At 41.7% G+C, this 22,458-nt stretch overlaps 2 long non-coding RNA genes across 2 annotated transcripts in view; both read right to left on the bottom strand.

Annotated features, from left to right (window-relative positions):
* Positions 1-14,407, bottom strand: part of LOC311436675 — a 41,812-nt gene extending 27,405 nt beyond the window's left edge. The window contains exon 1 of the long non-coding RNA XR_014693018.1: positions 14,270-14,407. This is a non-coding gene — a long non-coding RNA (uncharacterized lncRNA). The remainder of the gene's footprint in view (positions 1-14,269) is intronic.
* Positions 14,408-17,563: 3,156 nt separating this feature from the next.
* On the bottom strand, positions 17,564-20,701 carry LOC311430392. Its single transcript, XR_014688761.1, has 2 exons — positions 20,615-20,701; positions 17,564-18,877 (listed from the first exon to the last, which is right to left on the bottom strand). It is a non-coding gene; the product is annotated as an uncharacterized lncRNA (long non-coding RNA).
* Between the last annotated feature and the right edge of the window lie 1,757 nt (positions 20,702-22,458).

Below are 22,458 nucleotides of genomic sequence, written 5' to 3'. Positions count from 1 at the left end.
AGTAGTGCAGCAAGACTGCAGGTGGTGGGTTTCAAGCCGCTGACTTCAGCACCAAAACGCCTGTAGCTCCTGTTTTAAACCAAGTTGGCTTCACAAGGAGAGCACCAGGCTCTCCTAGACATTGCAGTGAGCTGCTAGAGGAAGACAGACTCTAACAGCCCAGTTAGAGTAAAAATGGCATTAGGAGCAACTTGCTCTTTCTGGTAGAGTAAAGCCATTGTTGGGGAGAAAATCATCTGCAAATTTCCCTAAACTGCACCCAAAGTGCTGGCCACTTCCAGAGGCAGAATTACTCTTATATGCACTTTTGCAGAAAATGGAGCTATCATACATTTTTTCACTGAAAGCAAGATAGAAGTAGTAGTAATAATAATAATACTAATAGCAAAATAAAAGTAGCAACTGTAGCAGCAATAATAATAATAATGCACTATCTTGATCTCATACCAGAGCTTTTCTTCAGGTAACTGATCCAGATTACAGGGGAAAGGGAGTGAGACTACTTTTTATTTTTTTATTTTTTTTTTTAACTTGGGTTTTGTTACTGATCAAATTCACTGCAGCTGTGTGAATGTTTTATCTGGACACAAGAAAGGGGCCAGAGCCTCACTGGGAGCCATCTGGGAAGGAGGTGAGAGCAGTCTCCTTCAGCAGAAACAGTGTGTTATAAACTGAATTGTAACCACTTACCACTGCTTGGTTTAATGAAGATATGTAAGATAAATAAAATAAGAAAATATTGACAGTAAGGAAACACCAAAAAGTTTTCCCCCCAGAAAAGACAACACAAACCAGAACCAGACAAGTGGTTCATCAATCAGAAACTCTGAGAAACTTTATATTTTTAATTCTGTGATTCTTTTGTATGTTTCACATGCAGTTAAGGTGGGTGCAGATTTCCCTTTGCCCATATCTGCAGAGAGCTCCCAGCTCTGCAGAGAACAATAAATGTGCAGGGGAAAGAGTCAGAACATCATTGCCCAAAGGATTTGGGGCAGGGTGGTATCAGTCTTACTGCCACCCTTACTGCTCCCTGTGCTCCTTCCCACACCTCCAAACCCACAACTAGCACTGTGTTTCCAGGTATGGGTGCTGATATCAGACCACAGAGATGATTTCTAAGTAAAACCTTCAAGGTCACCTCTCCCCAGGACATGGGACTGGTGATAGTGATGCAAGATGCTTGGACACACTGAGGCTGGGGAGCAACCCTTGGACATGAGACCTCTTTGGACTTCTCCTGGGTGTTCAGGGGTTCTGCCTTGCTGCAGCAGCTAGCAGCAGGGTAAAACTCAAGCATCTGGAGCAAACATCATGCAAAGATACCAAAGTAACTAAAGCCACAGGACAGAGAAATAAAATCACAACGTGCTATGATGATGAAATGGTTATCTTTGTGATGTAACATCCTTTCTGCCATCCACCTCCTGTCCATGTGACTTGCTGCAGAAGCAGCCCACTTTGTTTTTGCAAATGGAAACATCAGGGACCGCAGCAATTCAGACCTCAAAGCAAATGGAAGGGACAACTGGAAATCTAGAGCATAGGGGTATACCCCATGTTATTTTTTGCAGACAGTGGGTATTTCAACGCACCTTTTCCTCTCCCTTCTGACACTCAGCAGATGAAAAAAAAAAAAAAAAAAAAAAAGCAGAGGGACTGTTTTACTGAGCCCTTTCCCCTGCCAAGAGCTTTCCCTCTCTGGGAGGTGAGCATGTGAGCAATGCTTGCAAGTGCTAGGCTTTACCTAGAGTATTTTAAGGAGTCAGTAGTTGCTCCAAAGTCTTCTGAGATCCACAGAAATCTTCACAGAATCACAGAAAGGTTTGGGTTGGAAGGGACCTCAAAGCCCATCTCATTCCAGCCCCTGCCATGTCAGGGACACCTCCCACCAGCCCAGGCTGCCCCCAGCCCCATCCAGCCTGGCCTTGGGCAAGGGCAAGTCACCTTCACAGGTTGTTTGGCAGAGAAGCTATGAGGGAAAGAGTGAACATGGTAATTGCATTAGAGCTAAATAAAATTTGAACACTAGAACTAAGCATTTTTCCCACGCAAAAGATGCTTTTGTTTTGTTTCACTTTTTTTTTTTTTTTTTTTTCCATGATCCATGGTGAAACTGCTTTATGTTTGCAAAAATTCTTTAGAGGAAAAAGGTCATTTTCAATAAGGTAGGAGAATTTAAGCAGCAAAATAACAAAATTTGATGAGAGTAAAGGCAAGAACAGGACCACCAGTGGACTCCTTCTCCCTTACATAACTGCAGCAGGAACAAGAATATATGAACACATTTCCCTAGGCAAAACCACTCCTTTCCACAAAATTCATTATTGCATCACAAACTGATGGTTTTCCAAAAATGAACTGATGAAACTTTTATATAATCAGAAGTTCTCATAAATGCATCCATTAACCCATAAAAAATAGGGTCAGATTCCTAGACAGAGCTCCCCTCTTTGGTCCCTCCACAGAGAACAAGAGCAGAGCTGGCTTCTGGTGACAGCTAGAGTCAACATAATTTAAACATTTCAGTATTGCATTTCCGTTTTCACTTTTTCATCACCTTTTGGCTGAAACTCTCCAGACCTGGCCAGCTCAAAGTAAATAGTCTGAGGAAATGAGAACCAAAAAATCCCAACCTACTCATTTTTTTAGGATGATATGATTATAAAATTAAATAAAAGCCTACATTTCCTCTTCCAAATAAATGATTATGATTTAAACAAACAGACTGGGAGGGGGAGAGCTGCAGTTTTGAAAAGAGCTTAGATACAGGATTTTATTTTTCCTAGTAAAATGGGATTGACCTGGCCAGTTTTCTACCGTAAAGGTCACCCCACAAGGACACAACAGTTGCGCCCATTTTTAAAAGGTGATGAGGGGTAATAGTAAAGGTATAGTAAAGAATAATAAAGGCATAGCATTTGTCCTAGTGAAATATAGCCAAATAATCACTTAGGAATGAAAAAGTGAAAGAGATAAGGTCTCTCACATCGCTTTTTCTCTGATTTTTATGTGAATATTGCCCATATTGGAGTTATATTCATACTTCAGGCATCAGGTATGGCCACAGCGTGTGGAAATAGTCAGTAGGTCACGTCATGGATGCAGTGAGAAAGATGTCAGTAAACCCTAGCCATGTTTTATGAGTATCTAGGATGCTTATCCACACTCTAAGCCTATTTAGCTGACAGTGCTTGTGGCTATTGAGGTCAACCTTGGTAGTTCATGTGTCTGCCTCCAGCCCAACTTATTCCCAGTCACATTCTGCCACTGGCCTTCTACATCCTCTTGACCACACTCTTAAGGAACTACAGCCTATGAAAAGATGATAGGGCCTTTGAAGGAGCAAACCGTGCTCTGCAAATTGCTCAAAATGGCACTAAAAGTCAGTTGAGATATTCAGCCTGTGTAAACACACCACTAAATGAGCTCAGCAATTACTCAACTCTTCCTCTGCCTGAAGCACCCATATTTCTTAGCAATCACCCTCTCCCAATTCATTACTATGATAAACGGTCACAGAGAGAAATGTTGAATAAAAATTGTCTCTGCTGGAGGAGTCAGGGCAAAGGATGCCAGGACAAAGGCTGCTTGGGCAGAGAGGAAAACCAGAACATAATGACATGCCACCAGAAGAGCGGGTTCCCCAAAAAAGCAGCATCCTCCCAAGAGCATAGTTTGAGGAACCACTAGGGAAAAAAATAATAATATTAAAAAAATAAATAAAAAAAGATGTGTCCTGTTTCATTAGAAGACTTGTGATATTTACAGCAGCAGTCATCCCAGAGGACCAGGAGTGACCCTTTTTCCCATGGAAACTCAAGGGGACAACAGAAGATCAGCTTCTCTCTGTGGGACTAGGAAAAACAACTCTTTTTCTAGTCTTGGGATGAACATGCCAGGTTGTCTGCTTGCATTAGTCACAGCAGATTCAGTCCATGGTAGCTGTACTGAGGTCAAGACCATGAGCACACAGCAGAGCGCTCAGGGCTATTTCAAAGTCCTGTCCAGACCTCAGCAACATCTAAATCCCCATTAATGTTCACTTACCTGTGTCTTATTACCAGCCCATAACAAGGAAAATGATATTTCCCACCTTTCTATCTCCCCTGCATCTCTATTGTCCTTTTTTTGCTCATTTTCCACCCCAGAACCCTGCTCATAAATGGCCACAACCACAGGGGACTCACTGCTATAGTGTCCTCATGAAGCACTTTCATCCTCTTTTTTTGACAGTTGTGGGCACCAGCATCCAAAGGTGGGAGCTGAAAATGCCATGAGGAGAAGTGGCTTTGCCAGAGAAGCCTGGCTTTTGCAGCTCTAGAAATTATAATAATAATAATAATAATTATTATTATTATTATTATTTAAGATCAAACATCCCCTTGAAAACACAGCATCCTCTACTCTCACCAGCAGATTTTTCTCCCAAATTAGAGAGCAACAAATTAGAGAACAACAGGAGAGCAAAAAAAGCCCAGATGTTTCAACCTTCATTTTTTGGGAAGAAATATATTTATGTAGTGCATGGGCCAAGAAGAAGCTTTAGGGCAGGGATGGGGCTGTCAGAAAGAAGCTATTTCCTTATGAGCATCCCAAGCAAAGTCTTCAAGCATCCTTCAGGGCAAATGAATGCTCTGTTGAAATGGACTTTTCAAAACCAAAGCATTTTTTCTGTGCTCTTAATTTATTTCCCAAAATTTAAAAAGATAAAATAAAAGTGTGGATGTGCTCTGGGGGAATGAGGGGGCTGTGTTTCATATTTGTGTTTAATATTGGGCCCGATAGACCTCAGAGTCTGGATAACCTTGGAGAGGTTTTGAGAGACTGAATCCGTCAGCTGCACATTTTGCACATTTACCTTGCTGCGCATGCGCGTGCACACACACAAACATTACTTGATGGATGAGATGATTTGAAGTTTTTGACAACAGCATTTTGTTGTGGGGAAAAATGTTTTTTTAGCAAGTTGCAGATAAATGAGCAGAGTTTACTGGAGTGCAGGGAATGCAGAAGGCAGTGGAAAGTCAGTGATTTGTGAGGTGAATGGCAAATGCAAGGGGACATTTTCCAAATTAAGCCACAGAGAAAATCTGGTCTCCACCTCCTTTACCAGTAGTCAGAAGAGATGAGCTGGGTTGGGATGAGTTAGGAAAGGGAAGGGAAGGGAAGGGAAGGGAAGGGAAGGGAAGGGAAGGGAAGGGAAGGGAAGGGAAGGGAAGGGAAGGGAAGGGAAGGGAAGGGAAGGGAAGGGAAGGGAAGGGAAGGGAAGGGAAGGGAAGGGAAGGGAAGGGAAGGGAAGGGAAGGGAAGGGAAGGGAAGGGAAGGGAAGGGAAGGGAAGGGAAGGGAATATGGAATCCCCATCCCTTCTCTGATTTGTTTCTGTCTTCTTAATTAACTGTGTCCATCGATCCAACCTGAAGAGGCAACAAAATACTCACAAAAGTTGTATGAATCATGGGAATGGCCTGGAGAAAGAAAAGACATTGTAGCTGTCCCAAGGTACTTTGGTTTTCATACACAAGTAGTAATGCTTATTTTACAACAAGAAAACCAACAGGAACTAAGCAATATTAAGTACTCCCAAGGGAAAGCATCTTTACACACAAGATGGAGACAAGAGTTTCTCTTGGAGTCAGTGGGGTTCTTCTCCTAGAGGTTTGACTGCCAGGTTATGTCCAGGAGTTTTATTTCCAGTAGAATTCCATCATTGCAACCTCTAGTGAAAGAACTGATACACATAAAAGAAGGAAGGTGGAGAAAGGACACAAAGGACAACTGAGAAAGAAATGGAAAGAACAACAGAACAGCCTCAGATAAGTATTCAATGGGTGATACAGGGAAGGAATTAATGTCATTGTAACATTGACACTGCGTTGGAAATCTAAAAAACAACTTAAGACATTTTATGGTCTGTTAAATCATATGATGAAAAACATTTTGCACAGAAATGATTTTATATGAATGATCACTGTTCTTCAAGAAAACAGACCAATACCAAATGGAATTAATACAACAGAATGGAAAATTGCTAATAATAATAATAATAATAAATCCTGCAGTTGGATTTTCAGAGCCTAATTATTCAGAGTGTTAGTCACTAATGGCCTGAGACATCCCCATCACAGATAATGCAAATAGTCAGTACAAGTGTGATTGGAGATAAGTGGTTTGAATTACTAGAAAGGAGGAATAATGATAAATAAGAAATATATTTTACTGTTCTTTTGTACCCCATATCTGTAAATCTAAAAGTCCTTAAAGAACCAAGATAACCCTGTGGTGGTAGAAGATTTTGATAACCTGAAAACACTGCAGTTGTGAATGAATTAGGCAGAATGTCCACTGGTCCTACAGCTCCTGTCTGTTAAGCACCTTGCCCCCCATGATCTCCAGAAGAATACACCACTGATCTCTGACCTTGGACTTGAAACTCTTTGAAGGATATAACAAATCTTCACATTCTAACAGGTTTTCGGGGCAATGAAATAAACAGTTTTATAGTGTTGACCACAATTCAATAAACTGACCCATTGATTCCATCTTTCTTACTTCAACACTCACAAGGACACCCCCTGGTCTGTCTGCGAACCTTTCTTTACCAGTTCACATCAAAGAGGCTATCTCTCCCCAGTTTCAATTGCTTTCCTCTTTCCCTCTCCACTCTGATTATGCAGTGCCTCTCAGACTCTTATGTGATTCCTATAAAAGAGTTAATTTATTTTAGCCTGCAACAGACATATAAGTTTAATGAGCTTCAGATCTCCAAAAGTTATCCCCAGTTCTTATGAGCATCAGTTGTAAGGGGCAAGCTTATCCAGAGAGTAGAGACACTTAAGACTCTGGACACCCCCTTTACTACCACCAACACAACATTTAGCTTTTTTTTTTTTTTTACTGCCAACAAACAATAGGGAAAAAGAAAAGGAACCTGTTCCATAAAGTAAGCCATCTCCAGGGGTGCTGCTGGTGATAGAGTGTTGCTCAGGCTATGGCTTGAGGCCACTTTGTTGTACCATGGAAAGTGGATTCCCTGAACATGGACGGAGTGATGACAAGGCACACCAATTAAATCCAGTGTTGGACCTATTACACTCTAACTAAGGAAATCTGATCAGACACAAACACAACTCCATCTCTCAGTCTTTCTCTTCTTCCACCAGTAAACTCTTCAGGGTATTGATGTAGAAACCCTAGTAGTAGAAACAAGTACATGGAAAGCTTCAGGGTTTTGCTCTATGATTGTTAATTGCTTGCTGGTACTAAATCTCACCTCAGAGTATGACAAAGTGGTTAGGACTTGTCCCTATGCAAAGGGACTCTGAAGTCCTAGTGGAGCACAAACTTTGTGCTGGATGTCCCCATGTGAATTGGACCCTAAAGGTTCCTTAAACTTATGTGAGTCTGCAAAGTCTTTTAGCATATGAGTGTTCAGATTGGCAGGGTGTCTTTGAGGTATGGTTTGCTTACAGAAGAAATGAATGAGAAGATTGTCACCATCCCAGAGGGTCCAGGTTGAGATCCCTGGGCATCTCAAACCCAAACACTTCTTCTATACTTTGCTTTGTGGAAACTGGAGGACTATTGTCCTTATTATTTCACATTTTTCAATATATATTCTTCTCCTGCTGCAGAGAGTCTCAGAAACAGCTGAAACTAGACATCAAAATGTTGATTGATCTGAGTTATTAATTTACTTGATAGCCCTGGTATTGGCTATGGGAAGGTAAAAAATGATCCCTGACCTACTCTAATAAGCTAAAAGAGTTTGTGCTCCTACCATAAAGAAGGGTGGCTAGGTGGGTGGGGGGTGGAGGAAGCCAAGAAATTCATAAATATATTCATGCCTTCAATCCACTCCAAATGATTAAACACCCCCAGGTTTGTAAAAGAGAGTGCAAAGAAATTCTTGGAGATCCTGGTAAGCAAATCATTCATTAATAAAGAACACTTCATTGTGGATAGAAACACCTTCTGTTTGATTCTTTACAACATAGAAGCATCATCAACTGCCTGGCATGGAACTTTTGAAAGGTCAGGATTAGCATTAATCATATTTTGGAGTGCTGATAAAGGGTATTTTTGCTGCTAGCCAAAAAAGAAAAAAAAAAAAAAAAAAATCTTCATTTTACGTATCCCCAGCACATTATTGAAAGCAAGAGAAAAACAATTTTCAACTGATTTAGAGACAGAAAGGTTGATTCTCTGCTGATTGGCAACCAGTTATTACTGCTCTTTATTATTTGTATTCTGGTAGCCTGAGGATGCACCAATGTGATAAACCCTGTATGCGCATAGCAGAATGGTAAGTTTCTTGCCTAAATAATCAGAGCAAATGCTGAGAGGAGAGAGAAGGAACAGAGGGTGGAGTGATTTGCTGAAGGTTACTGCACAAGTCAGCAGTAGATCTGATAACACAGTTCCAATCTGTACAACACATATCCGATGGTCTTGTTCTTGGATTGTAGGTGAAGGTGTTGACCTCTGTCTCTGGAGCACATCTCTTTATTTAAAAATATACTATATTATTTCTATACGAATTTCTTTATTGCATATTCCTGCTTTCTTCCCAGGAAAATAAAATAAAATAAAATAAAAAAGACACTACACAGGACCAGCAGAAGGATCAACTAGAGCTTTGTCAAATCCATGTGCGAGGTAGATATTAACATAGACGTGAATTATTTGAGACCTAAGCACTTAACCTTCAGCAGAGTTTGAGTTCCAGCTTTTTCTGCGTCATTTACCAGAGATCTTGTCTTGCCCAGGGCAATTTTCTGGCCCAGATTGAGTCAAAGGGGCTCTACAATATACAGTGATATTGAAGTTTGAACTTAGAACTCCATTCACAGGCTGAAGACAAGATTTGCTGTCAACTGAATGCTAACGTGAGATGTTAGAAAAAGTGTGAGAGCTCTTGAGGGAGAGGAGAAAAGCAGAGAAAGAACAGGGCACCAAGAAAGACAAGTGTGGCAGAGGAAAATCTTAGGAAATGGCTGATGGAGGTCCCACTGCCTATATGTAAATGACCATTCCAAGCACAAAAACTATCAAATCCATGGCTGCTTCAGAGTTCAGTAACAAATGTACAGCCATGAGGGTAGGAAGGCTCTGCAGTTGGATCTGGATAGGCTGGACCAATTGGCCAACTCTATGAGGTTCAACAAGGCCAAGTGCCAGGTCCTGCACCTGGGGCACAGCAGCTCCATGCAATGCTACAGGCTGGGGGAAGAGTGGCTGGAAAGCAACAACGATAGCACCATAGGTCTGTAGCAAGGCTTCCAGCTTCTGGCTCACTGATAAATTAGAGCACAGAAAAGTCCTACTTGGCAAGAGATCTTATTGAGAGGTGGCTATGAGCAAGCTGTCCAGGCTGTACTTCAGTGACTAATGGAAGGTCATACATCCACCAGAGCTCTTTTTATTCTTCTGTCCAGCCTCCCTGTCTTCCACTACATCCTCCAGGAGAGGCCATTGTGCGATGGTGACAACAACAGTGGAAAGTCACAAAGGCTCTCTGTTGTTCATTGCCTGTAAAGGAAGATTGGTCTTCCTGCTGTCACTGGGAAGTGGTGCTCTATCCTCTCCTGCCTGGCTGAAGCTGGAATACTTCAGGAGGTGACAATGAGGCCATGCAGGGCTGTTCTGGGTCTGGATTTCTAACAATATGTGAGAAACAAGGTCTGAGGAGACATTAAAAAGGGACTTAATTGTAACTACCTGTCAGCATCTTAGCAGGATGCAAGGACTTTCTTCAGATACTCTGTCCATGCAGCTGAACTACGGAAATAAAACCGATGGGTGCACAGACAGTTGGGCTGCTGAATTCAGAAGACAGACACTGCTTTTGCTGTACACTAGCATCCTGGAGCAGAGGAGACCCCTGTAAACACCAATGTCATCACCGTGTAATGCTGAACTAAAAAGAAGCAAGGTGCAAGATAAAATTAGCACTTTCCCCTTGCACCCTTTGCCCCAGAGAGCTGTGTGTGTCTCCAGCCTCCACTCCAGAAACCTGGTCCCCCTGCACAGCCCACGCAGCCATGTGCTGGGGACAGCTTTCGCCTTGTGCCTGGGTGGAGTTCCCCCTGCTCACATGATGGAGACAGTTGGAGCATATGTTTTCCTCTTATTTTAGAGCTAACTTACCCAGGGAGCACGATAACCAGATGTTTTAATTCTGGATAAATTGCTTCTTCCTGAAAAAAAATGCTGTAAAAAATAAAAAAGCCTGGAGGGGAAAAAAAATAGCACAGCTTGTTCAGTGCTGCTTCAAGGAGGGCAGGCATCCTGGATAATGACTTTCAGAGGAGGAGTGCAGACATGAGGGGGCAGGGGGGGACCCTAAGCAACCTATCTGCTCTGATGAGCAGAGGGAGACTTGGAGGAAGCAGCAACCGAGATGCCAAAGAGATGATAATATATACAACTGCTCTGCGAGAGGCGAGGGCTGTGGCTCATGTAGTGTCAAGGTAAATACAGAAGATGCTCTGTGTGTGTGAGAGAGAGTTGCCTGTGAGGCTCTTTTGCAAAGGAAATTAGACAGCCTTGTGGCTGAAATCACAGTGGGAGAGTGTCCAGACCTGATATATTGACAGATCATGTGGGAGGATGTAGAGGATGCTCTGTTTTGTTCCCCATTTCCATTTTTCAGCAAGGAGAGCTGCTACCTGGATTATCACAGTCAGCTCTGGCCTGGCAGTGAGAGAGTCCCTGCTCCTAAAACAGACGATTTATACGAAAACAACGGAGTGTCTCTTTTTAACGCTCCATAGTTATGCTAATTAACACCCTGCTGTGTCTGACCTACACAGGATGAGGGTTTGCTGCTGCTCTCAAGGAGAGTACTGAGCCGTTCTGTTTGGGACTGCAGGAGCTCTTGCTCCTGAAAGTTTGGGGGTCACTTCCCAGCAAATGGAAGGATGGTAATGCTTGCAAAATGAAAAATATCCCTCAAATTGCACTCCGTCCACAGGAGGTATCAGCCCTTGGGCAAAGCCCTAACTTTGGCACATGACTAAATTAGGAGCGCTGATGTCTTGTTTCCCCAGATGTTTGATGAAGGGAGTGGGGACACCTTCGGAGATGGGTTGAAACATCTTCTTGTAGCATTTTGCCCTCTCCAAAGTCACCAGAGGCAACCCATAGAAGGATTTCTGTTAATTTCAGTCTAAGAAACTGGGCCTTGGAGCTGCTCAGAATATGTTTTGTGACCTCCATCCCAGATCCCAGGGAAATAAAGCTGTTAGGCTATCCACACCGGCATCGCTCTTTGGAAAGAATGCAATTTGCTGCAGAGTGGTAATGGGAAACAGATGAGCTATATAACCAATAGGCCATTCATGCTACATTTCTGCAAATGCAGACTTGAACATAAGGTGGTATTTATGTTTTGGGTGTGCAAAAGGAAAAAAAAAAAAAAAAAGTACCTAAACCCCTGTTCTTTATCATTTGATTGGCCTGGACACTTGGAGTATAAACATTACACTGCGAAGACAAGGGGGAAATTTCCTAATGCCCTTTGGTGTCTAGACCAAAAGCAATAAACAATCATGCTGTCCTATGCACCTCATTGTAATGGCATTATTCAGGGGGGAACCTGTCAAACGGGTTGAAAAATTGAACTTTCACATTTTTAAAACTAATTTGATAACTTTATTATCCCGTGAGACAGGGAAGTGATTGGAGCCAAGGCATACACTAATGTCTTGTTGAATGCTCTTTGATTTTTTTTTACAGCCACTGGAATCAGTCAGGAGTTCTGTATTATCTCATTATAATTGTCCCAGGAGAGGTACTTCGATAATTTTTATTACCTTGGGGAATGAGAATGTATGTTTTATTTGGTAATTTCATAGTAATGGCTCCAACTATTTAACAAACTCGCAATGAGCTGAATGGTGGCCCATCATTATGCACTCCCTTTGAAAGCACAAGATACACAGAGCTCAGGAATCAGTCAGCAAATGCACTCACTCACACTGGGGACAGGAGCTGGCAAGTCCCTTGCTGTGCATATTAAACACCAGCAGGAGCAAAGAGGTTGAAAGGATCAACCACAGCAGTGGCAGCGGTCTATTAATCAGTAGTAAATCAAGCCTGGCTTCCAAGACCTCTTCCACATTGGTGTTCCCTAATTTCTTCTCCATGGGGCATGGTATCTTAGCCACAGAAAGGCTTATGTTAACCCAGATTTTAACATCTCTTGACAGTTCACTTTCTGTTCTTCATTGTGTAATTTGCAGTTTATCTCAGCTCCCAGGCTCTACCACGGCTTGAAATGGTATTGTAAAGTTCTTCTAGCCTCCTGTCTCTGCTCACAAGCAAATCTCAGCTGGACCTTTGTGAACCTTTATTGCTATTCCTGCATTTCCCATAGCTCCTCATAGCATCACATAAGTCCTTATCTTCTGATCAGCCCAACAGCCAAATGCAATCACTTCTCAGTATCTTTGAAGTAATACCAGCACAGGGTTGATATCAGCTCTGGAGAGCACATACAGCAAAGATAACAGAAAGACTGAAAACAAAGTGTTACTAGTTGTTAGCGAGGAAATAATCACTTCAAATCATAATCACTTCAAATCAAGCACTGGAGCAACTCCAGTGGGGTCAGTGCCGCAATGGATAAGCTGAGGGAGAAATGATGGAAAGCTCTGGGAAGTCTGTAAGAGCCACCAAAGCAGAGGGCTGAAGGGTTATGGAAAGAGCAGAATAATAAACACAGGAAAATGAGCATCAGAGGAACAGGAGCCTGGAAAAGCCATTTAGAGAGAGGTAGCATGAAGTGACTTGAGAATCAGCTAATATGGGGCTTAGCTGTCAGCTTAGACCAAAGTCAATAACTTTTGTCCTGCATTTATCCATTGGTTCCAAAATATTTTGGCAATTTATTGGCTTTCAGCTTAGTTTAGTACTGGTGCTGAGCTCACCCTCTGGTCATCTCCTAACTATTGTTGGACTAGCATGAGTAACATGAGCGAAAGGCAATGGTTCATGAGCTCTTGTAATACCAAAACCAGGGGCTTCCACTGATGTTATCTAGATGAACAGAAAGGAAGGTCCTCGACACAGCACATAACTAAACTGAGGTACTCCTAGAAACTTAAAAAAAAAAAAAAAATAGATAAACTCACAGAACAGAAGACTATCAAGGGCTTCTAAACACAGAGATAGCAGCAATTGCTCATCTCCCTTATTGTCCCACTGGAAGCTTGGAGACCATATTGGAAAAGTATCACTGAATGGTGCCATGTGCTTACTCCGTGCCCCAGGCATCTGGTGTTAGGCAATCTGGGGTGTAGAAAGCTTTGACTGACCCTCTACAGCCCATCTTATGCTCATATCATTCATGGAGCAACACGGTTTTAAGTACAATAGCTAAATGCCTGGGTTTTTTTCTCTGAAATGGCAGGCTGCTGCAAGCCTTGAGACTTTTCTTAATGCCTGAGCTGTGTACTCAAAATCTGCCTGCTTTCAGTCACTATCTTTATTACCATTCTGTGTGTTTTGTATGGTAGAGATTATATGGAATGCTTGCCCCCAAAGCAATTTGTATGCTATGACTCAAAAAGAGCCCCAGGCAATAGCTGGCCTGATTTAGGAGAGTGAGAAAAAAATTAAATATTGAAGTCTTGAGAACCGTCAACTTACAGATCCAGAGATCATTTCCCCCAGATTTTCTTTACTCACACTTTGCTGGAGGTTATCACCTCTCCAGAAAGAATCCATCTTCCCATCTTCCGAATTATGGCAATCACAATTTATTGTATTAGTAAAAATGTACTAGTTAGACCATATAAACTAAGCCCATTCAATTTCAGTGAACAGGTTAGGGTAACCTCACCAAAGAGCTCCATCAGCTGATATAAAGAACAGATCATTGCATTTATTCTGAGAAGATGGTTTGATTTATAGAATAATAGCATATAATAGGTTGGAAAAGACCTCTGGAGAGTTCTTGTCCAACTCCATGCTCACGCAAGGCCAAACAGGGGTTTTATGAGCTTGTCTAGCCAATTTTGAATATATCCAATGATGGAAATCCCATAGCCTCTCAAAGATGTCCTTTCCAGTGTTTGAGCAGTCACATTGATGATTCTTTTTCTTTTCCTTTCTCTTTTTTTTTTTTTTTTTTTTTTTTTTTTTTTTTTTTCTTATGGCTAACAAGAATTTACCATGTTTACCCTCCTTCCAGTATACCTCTGAGAGGCTCCACCTTCCCTACAGGCTCCCATTAAGAATTTGCAGATGACAATAAGGTCTTACCTGAACATCTTGGTGGCCTTTCACCGGACTCACTCCAGTAGCTTCATGTATTTTTCATCCTGGGAAGCCCAGAACTGGCCACAGTACTAAAGAAGTGGCCTCACAAGTGATGATCAATGAAGAATCACTTACCTAAACCAACTGGCTAATACTACCCTGTATGCATCTTGCCACACGAATGCACTGCTGACTCATGTGTGACCTGTTTGTCTGCCAAACCTCCCAGATCCTCTTCTGTACAGCTGCTGCCTAGCCAGCTGGCACCAGCCCACATTGTTGCGTGGGGTTATTCAGTCCCAGATGCAGGGTTTTAATCATGGCTTGAGTGGTGAGAGCAGCTGAGAGCCCTTACATTTCTTTAAGTCCTCTTAATTAAGATCCAATTCAATGTTCAAAGCTTGGCATCCTCTCTTGAGGTTACCTAGCGAGTAGTGTGTGTTGGAGCACAGTGGTGCCACCAGACCCTATTTCAGCCCCACAGTGTTCACATTAAGTGCTGAAGAAACTGTTAATGCACTTCACTGGGGAGCTTCTCAGCAGAACCACAAGAGGGATCGTGAGGGTGTATGTCTGGGTAATGAAGGCCCTGAGACAGAGCACATTTTTCCTTCAACACAGTAAACTCTGTTCCAATTCATTAAAAGGTGCAGACGTTCTCCTGTATTATCTTTCAACAAGTGGCAATTTTTCACACAGATCCTATCAAGCAGCCTGGTTCCTAGCACACAGATGTATTGCTTACTCAAACAGACATAAGTGTCAGGCCTGGAGTTAATTGCAAATTGATTGAATGGAGGTTACATTTAAAAAGATGCCAGAAGTTACAAATTCATTAGCAGGGTTGAGAAAATACTTTGTGCTTATTCAGGCCCTCCCATCCAAGCTCTCTGCAAATATTTGCAGACAAACAACTGATGTTCTCTGTGTCAGCCATATTATATACACCCTATTTACCTGGGGAAAAAAAAAATGCTTAGCCACAGGAAATCCATCATGTTTCCCCCCCAGATGTTAAGATACAGTACCTTGTTCCAACCTGAGTACCAAGATGAGACACGACAGACTGACTTATGAGTAGAAAACTTATCTCCAGTCCTCATTGACCAGCAAAAAGGTGTCCTCTGTCATAACTCACAGATCTTCCTTTTTTTTCCACATATATTCATGCAACTATGTGAAGCATGAAGATTGGTGCTTGTTAATTTGGCTGAATAACAAACAAACTAGAAAATCAGGAGGATGATTTTCATTAGTATGTACAAGATTCTGAGTTGCCTAGTAACTCATTGCTCGAATCTTCTTCCCTTTGCCCGATGTGGCACATCACCCAGATAATCTAATTTTTAAATTATATCCTGAGTTTTTATAACCATAGCATCAGAGCAAAAACTATCCACTATCATCCATTTCCTTCCTAAGGGCTGAAGAATTCTGCCAAGTCACCTCAAACTCTCTTCTATTAAGAATAAATTCAACTCCATTAACTCTACTCCATTAACCTTTCCTCCTGGTTAAAGGTTTCTAAACCACTCCAGGGGCTGCCATTTCCTCTTTTTCCATCCTGCATTTATTGTGGAGTGTGAAACTGAAATAAGAGCACAGGCCTGGGATTGTGAGGTTTTTCAAAGTTTATTAGGAAAATTTTTATATGCAAATTTTTTATAACTTCTGATGTGAGTTTTTAGAGACAGACCAAGAGTTTTTACTTATTGTGAGCTGGAACTGTGCCTGTGCTAGAAGAAGACAATAAATGGAAATAGAGGCAGGTAGGCAGCAATCGGACATACCATCAGAGCACTTCAGATCAACAAGGATCAATCCTAGAAGCCCATTTTGGGCTGAAGTTCAGCTCCATTAGGTAGTGTTCATGCCAATCTCCATTCCAGCATGGACCTTATTTCAGTTGAAGAGTAAAATCTGGCCATTGTTCCTTGTGGGCAATGGAGCTTTAATGCCATGTCTGTCTTTAGGGTTAGGTTTAATGCATGGTATAGAAAGAGCAGCGGTTGCTCAGGTGGATTCAGTGCCTTACCAAGACCTTAATTGCAGAACATGCCATTTCTAGGCTAGATCTGGCCTAATCAGTGTACCTGGAAAGTGACCGGATGTTAAAAGAGTCTCCTAATTTAGAGTGTTGCAATAGGCTGATGGGTTTAATGACATTGAATTAGCAGCCCAGATTCCTGTGTGAAGTTCTGACAGTACTCATTGATGACAGTGCTATAGAACGGGGCATTCTCCTTTGGTTTGTGGACAGAGCTACAGCACACACAAATACTTAGCATTGGTTTACTGTATTGCAGAAAAGGCTCAAAGTAATTTTCATGCAATGTCTTGCTCAGTCTTTAATAGTTGCTCACTGCAAGACCACCAGTACCAACCCAGGAGGTAAATATCCCCACGCTGCCCTGCCTCTGGTGGCTCTTTGAAGCTCTTCTTGATGATGAAGTCATACTCCAGATCTCTGTGGCTGCAGACCTGCTGACAGACCTCCACGGTGAACACTCATTTTGGAAACATTACTGAGGTTTAAGATCAAGACCCAGCAGTTTGATGCCCAAAGCCATTGAGAGGCTTCATTTGATTTAATGGTAATTTGTTATATTCATTTCAACAGCGCAGGCTTCCTAAAGTGATGACCTCTGTTTTGCCAACTAAAAAAAAAAGGAAGACGTCAATAGACATTTGGGTCAAAAGCTATCCTTTGACTCAAAGAAAGTTCTGCCAGAAGGTTAATCTTATTTTCAGTTCTTCAGAAAATGAAAGTAACATGTTTCGACTTGCAGAGTGATTGATTTTTTTTCTTTTCTCATTACTTCCTGATCTGTTTGTTAAGTTGTAGCATTCCTCTGTGATAAATCTTGCAGAAATTGATGGCTTGTGGATTTGTTTTATGGGAATCCCTCTCTCTTGCCTTTAAGCTTTTTGCTTGAGAGCATCTCACTCTGGTAATGGATGGAAGATATCTTTAGTTTTAGTGGTCCTCTAGAAATTGAATAAAAATATATTAGTGGAGGCAGTTCCCTACATGGGTCAGCAGAAAGGCCCACAGCCCACGGTCCACAATTATTAAAATTTCTTCTCTCTATTCTGATTCAGGAGTCACATCAGGATAAAGAGTATAGTGTTTGCAAAGCTTGTTTTATTCCCTTACTTTATTGAGTGAAATATCTTGGCCATCAAATCCAGTGACCAACCCACTGTCAATTTGCCTGAAGGAAGATATTTCACCTCTTCTTTCACTGCTGCTTGCTGCTGTTATACTTTCCATTCAGAAAATTAAAAACTGGGAAACCAGGTATCTCCAGTTTATTAGCAAAAGACTGTCCTAAAAATGTATTTGAGCACAGAGCAATAAATCCTTATGATTTATTATGGTATATGCCCCTCAGAAATTAGACCCTGTGATAAGCAGCTGGGATGTAGGCAACCAGACAGAACATGCAGCGTCCTCATTTCCCAGGGAAAAGTGTCACCCACAGACACTTCCTATCATCACCATTGAAAACCATCAGCCCATGCCATGACATTTATGTTATTGCCTCTGATTAGCTAAAGTTGCGTGATCCTCAGCAAGGCTTCCTCTTTTCAGGTCAGCTGCTGTGAAGATGGCTTGTGCTTCCAGTAGAAGCATTAAGGATAGTGCTCTCAGAGAAGACCTGTAAAGCTCATTTGCCCATGTTTGGTTTCCAGTCCATCACTTGCCAAAATGACATCTCTTAGCTCAGCGTGAGAAATTCAACGATCCTATAAATTTAAATGACCAAATTCTATGCAATTTGTCAGCTAGAATTAAAGCAGCTCAGTTACCTGGAAATGTGATTGATGGTACATGGGTGGTAATGGGCAAGCATGGTCACAAACCCGTGCCTGCTTCTTACACTGATTGAGGAGCAGGGATCTAAAGGTAGAGCTACCAAGACCCTCCTCTACCTGTCAAACAGGAGGATCAAATGTTGAACACTAGGTCCATGCACACATTTCCTTGAACACTTTCCATGCATACCCTGCACTCCAAGCTGTCTGTACACTTTCCTGTGTGGTTGTTAGCTGCTGTTGAAGATGCAAGCCTCTGGTAGCTTATCCCTTATCTGGCTTGCTCCTTGACACAAGCAGCAGCATCACTGAAGGAGGCAAGTGTTTTGCATCTCAAGGGTGCATGTACAAGATTGTGGCATTTTGGAAGGAAAAGATTTCAAGTAGTGTATATTCTCAGATGCAGTCTGACATACACAGAAGGCACAACTTGCTCACAGCTACAGAGCACTGAAGGTCTGTATTTCATGCCTCTGATACCCTCCTCAGACAATTCACTCATTTTCTTTCTCCTCCCAAGTAATGTATTTCATGTCGGATTTGGACATTTTCTCTCCTTCTAGCTTACAACAACATTTTAAAAATCACATCAAATTCACAAAATTCTGTGAATTAGAAATTCTAGTGTGTTGACAGTACACAAGTCCATTGATGCCAGTGGTCTCCTTTTCTGAAGGCCTTATCCAGGTGAAAGCAAGCTGCCTGCACACTCTCAGTCAGCCTCCAGAGTATCTGGATCACAAACTTTCCCTTCTCAGCTTAAATATACTTTTGCATTTCTTCTCTCAAAGCCTGTAAAAATAAAAATAAAAAATAAAAAATAAAAAATAAAAAATAAAAAAATAAAAAAATAAAAAATAAGAGAGAGAGAGAGGGAGAGAAAGAATAAGCACTGTAAGACTAACTATCACATTCCCTCCAGCTGTATATCCAGAATATTTTGGTGAATTTGGTCCACAGACTTGAGTGTCTCATTTCCCATTATAGATCAGATACTGGGATACTGGTAGGAGGTCCTAGAACATTTATCCATCAGTGATGAAGATAGGACTGTAATTTCCACAAGAAAACTTCAGACGTTTCAGTTGTTTTCAGAGCATGAAGTACTTCATTTTTTAAAATGCTCTAAGTATTTTAAGCATCTTGATTTTTTTTCTCATGTTCCGTCTTTCATTTTACCTTTTGTAATATGTTCCTGACATTTTGAAGTACCACCTTTGGAAAAGTTCTAGATTAGAAGTCTTACAATTTCACTCTCTTGTTTATTTGTTTGCTTAACTATTTCCAAAATGGAAATCAGTTTGGGAGAAAAATATGGAAAGTAAAAAGCTAATACAATAAAAATAACAAAAACAAAGGATGTAGAAAGTAAATAGCATGAAACAAGATCAAGGAAGGAAAGAAGTCCTTATTATGAAGCTGAAATACTTTTGAAATATGAAGTCTTTCTCTAATAGACTTCAGAAGTGTTTGATTTGAAAGGTCATTTTTTGCTTTACCCAAAACAGTGGAAATGAAAGGTGTTAATGAGATAGATAGGCACAAACACACATATTCATACAAATTTGGACTTTGTATACACTAACATCCTAATTTTGCTGAGGCAAGGCATCCCCCACCCCTGGGAGAACCAGATTTTGCACTGTAAAACAGGGAAGAAAAACAAACAAATAAACAAACAAACAAACAAAATACAGAGAATCAAAATTAACCGCACTCTCCAGTTGAGTTTCCTTACTGATTGGTTTTGCAGTTAGCTGCCTTTTTATTCTAGTATTTTATTAGACAAAACAGTAGATCAGCACCAAGTTTCTTGAGCCTGAAATCCTAGATTATATCAGACAAATTTACTGACATCTCATTTTAGCCTGTGCTGGGTGATGTCCTAGGGACTCACCCTCTCTACCTAGCACCCATCCTTACAAAACCAACCAAGACACGCTTGAGAGACCCACCTAGTATCACAGAAACTCTTTTTCTGGGTTTGAGGCCTCCAGGATGCTGAATAAAGAAGCTATTATTGTTCTGCATTCTGCAGCATCTCTGAAATTCAGACCACATAGATAAGACACAGTCTTTCAGACCTGGTCCTAGTCTCCCACACAGCAGGATGCTAGAGCTCCAGAGGGAACAGAGACACTCCTAATGCCTTGTCATGAGATAGCTGGGTTTTAGGGTATTGTCTGCTTTTCATCCTTCCTGGACCAAGGATGCTCTTGGGTACAGGACAGCAGGCAGAACCTTGTTCAAGACCAGAGCAGTATGGAGTCAGACCTGAGGCCATCTTGCCCAATATCTTCTGGCTGACATTGACCAGCTAATAATACTGTTCCTAAAGAAAGAGCTCCATTGCTGCACTTGTGAAATAAGTAAATAAATAAGACATAAATAAGATATGCTTTGAGTCTAAGTAATCGGTGTTATATAAAATATATATATATCACTGAGACTCAAAGCATCTTCAAGAAAAGTTTTAAAGTGAAGGAGCAAGCAGAGAGAAGAAAGATGTATAAAAAGTGTTTAACTCACCCCTAATGAAGTCATGTGGTCCTGCTGGAATCCAGGCTCTGTTAGTTCTAGTGCCATGGGACCACTTGTTTTTGATGAGAAGAGTGTGATTCATCTGCATGGCACTGCTCGTTCTTTTGTATTAGCCAAATGCCTACCTCTCCTCCCACCCCACTCTTGTTTCACAATCTCTTCTCTTCAGTAAAAGAACCATGGCAGATTTTTGGATAAGTATTATTGCAGCATTCTGCTGCTGCTTCTCATCTATTCATCATCCCCTTGCCGAGACTTATCCGGGGATTTAAAGTCTCCTTGATTGTGATGATCTTCAGGAATTAAGGGTATCAAGGAGATCTTAGATTACCCTCTGCCTTCCAGACATTCTTGTATCTCAAACTGAAAAAAAAAAAAAAAGAGTAAACATAATTATACTAAAGCAAAATACACCATTAATGCTTCAGATGTCTACCCAGACTTTGTCGATGTGAAGTAGAAATAATTTTTACTACTGGGACCGCTGAGGAAGTTTTGGTTGCATGCAATCCAAATAATCAAGGATAAAAAGGGGGCAGTCTGAAACTTTGCCTAAGGCCTTACTTTGAAATAAACCTTCACCAAAATCACAAAGTGACTTGAAAAGGCTTGGCCACATGTCTGCAGGAGGTGTCTCCTAGAGGCAAGTACACGGACGTGAATTCTGGCTGACCCATACAAGGGCTGTAGCTCTGCACATCCCACTGATAGCTGCGACATGCTCTGTTGCCACTTGTGCTGTCAAAATCAAAGTGGTGGGCAGGGAAAGGAAAATGCCCTATGCTCACTTTCCTGACGAAAGGGAAAATGAGCTGCTTGATCGGGTTTGACCTACTGGGTTGCAATGAATCCTGTGGGAATCCCAGCCAAGGGGTAAGGATTAGCGTCACTCCTCCCCTATTTCTCACCAGTCCCAAACGGGGTTTCACCCACTCTTTTAGGTCTCACTGCTCCATCTCTGGGTGGGATTTGGTAAAACAAAAACTGTGAGTGATTCCTGCTCCCCTGGGTCCTTCAACCCTAAGTGAAACACCCTAAGGTGCCCCTTGCTCTTTGCATGCGACAAGATCTCAGCATCTGTGCCAAACAAGTCACATTTGCACTTTTTCTGCCCCTGCGTTGCAGAGAAATGGCACATCTGGGATGCACCTGCAGAAAAAAGCAAACAAGCAGACCCACAGCTACATGGAGCTGGCTTTGGAGATGGGGGAAGGGGGCTATTTCACTGATTAAATCAGTGGGGAAGCGCCATCTGAGAAAAACCTGAGCTGGAATGGAAATGCCAAACATCTGGTTATCGCTTCCTTAGATATATCCCCGCTTCCTTCTTCCCCCTGGGGAAAAACAAATAATAACAAAACCGAAATGACCAATAAGCTCGGGTTTAAAGCAAGAAAATTGAGAGTTCATAATTCCTGCCAGATGCTTCAGTGACAGGGTCAGAGAGGAGCAGATTCACTCTCAGACCAGACAGAAAGGACAGATTTGTTTTCTGAGTTGGTGGGGCCCGAAGTCCCATAAAAAAACACATATTCTCTAACAGGCACAGTACCCGGGGGTGTCTCTAATGCTCCTCTCTCACTTTTTTTCTTATTGTTCAATCTGGTAAATAGCATCACCAAAGATTGTTTCCCTATTAGCAGACTGAGCCATGGCGTGGTGAGTCAGTCTGTTTGCATGAGGGTAATAATTAGTGAACGCTCTGCATTAGTAATATGCTTTCACATGTGCTAAGAGGGCTTTCACTTGAAGCCTTCTCAAAAAATACTGGGGAGACAAACACTCCAATGCAAAGAAGAGGTCTCCTGAGACCCCCAGCAAAAGGAAGGGTT

The sequence above is a fragment of the Aythya ferina genome (assembly GCF_964211825.1).
Source record: "Aythya ferina genome assembly, chromosome: 1".
NCBI lineage: Eukaryota > Metazoa > Chordata > Aves > Anseriformes > Anatidae > Aythya > Aythya ferina.
This window is presented reverse-complemented; position numbering and strand designations above follow the sequence as displayed.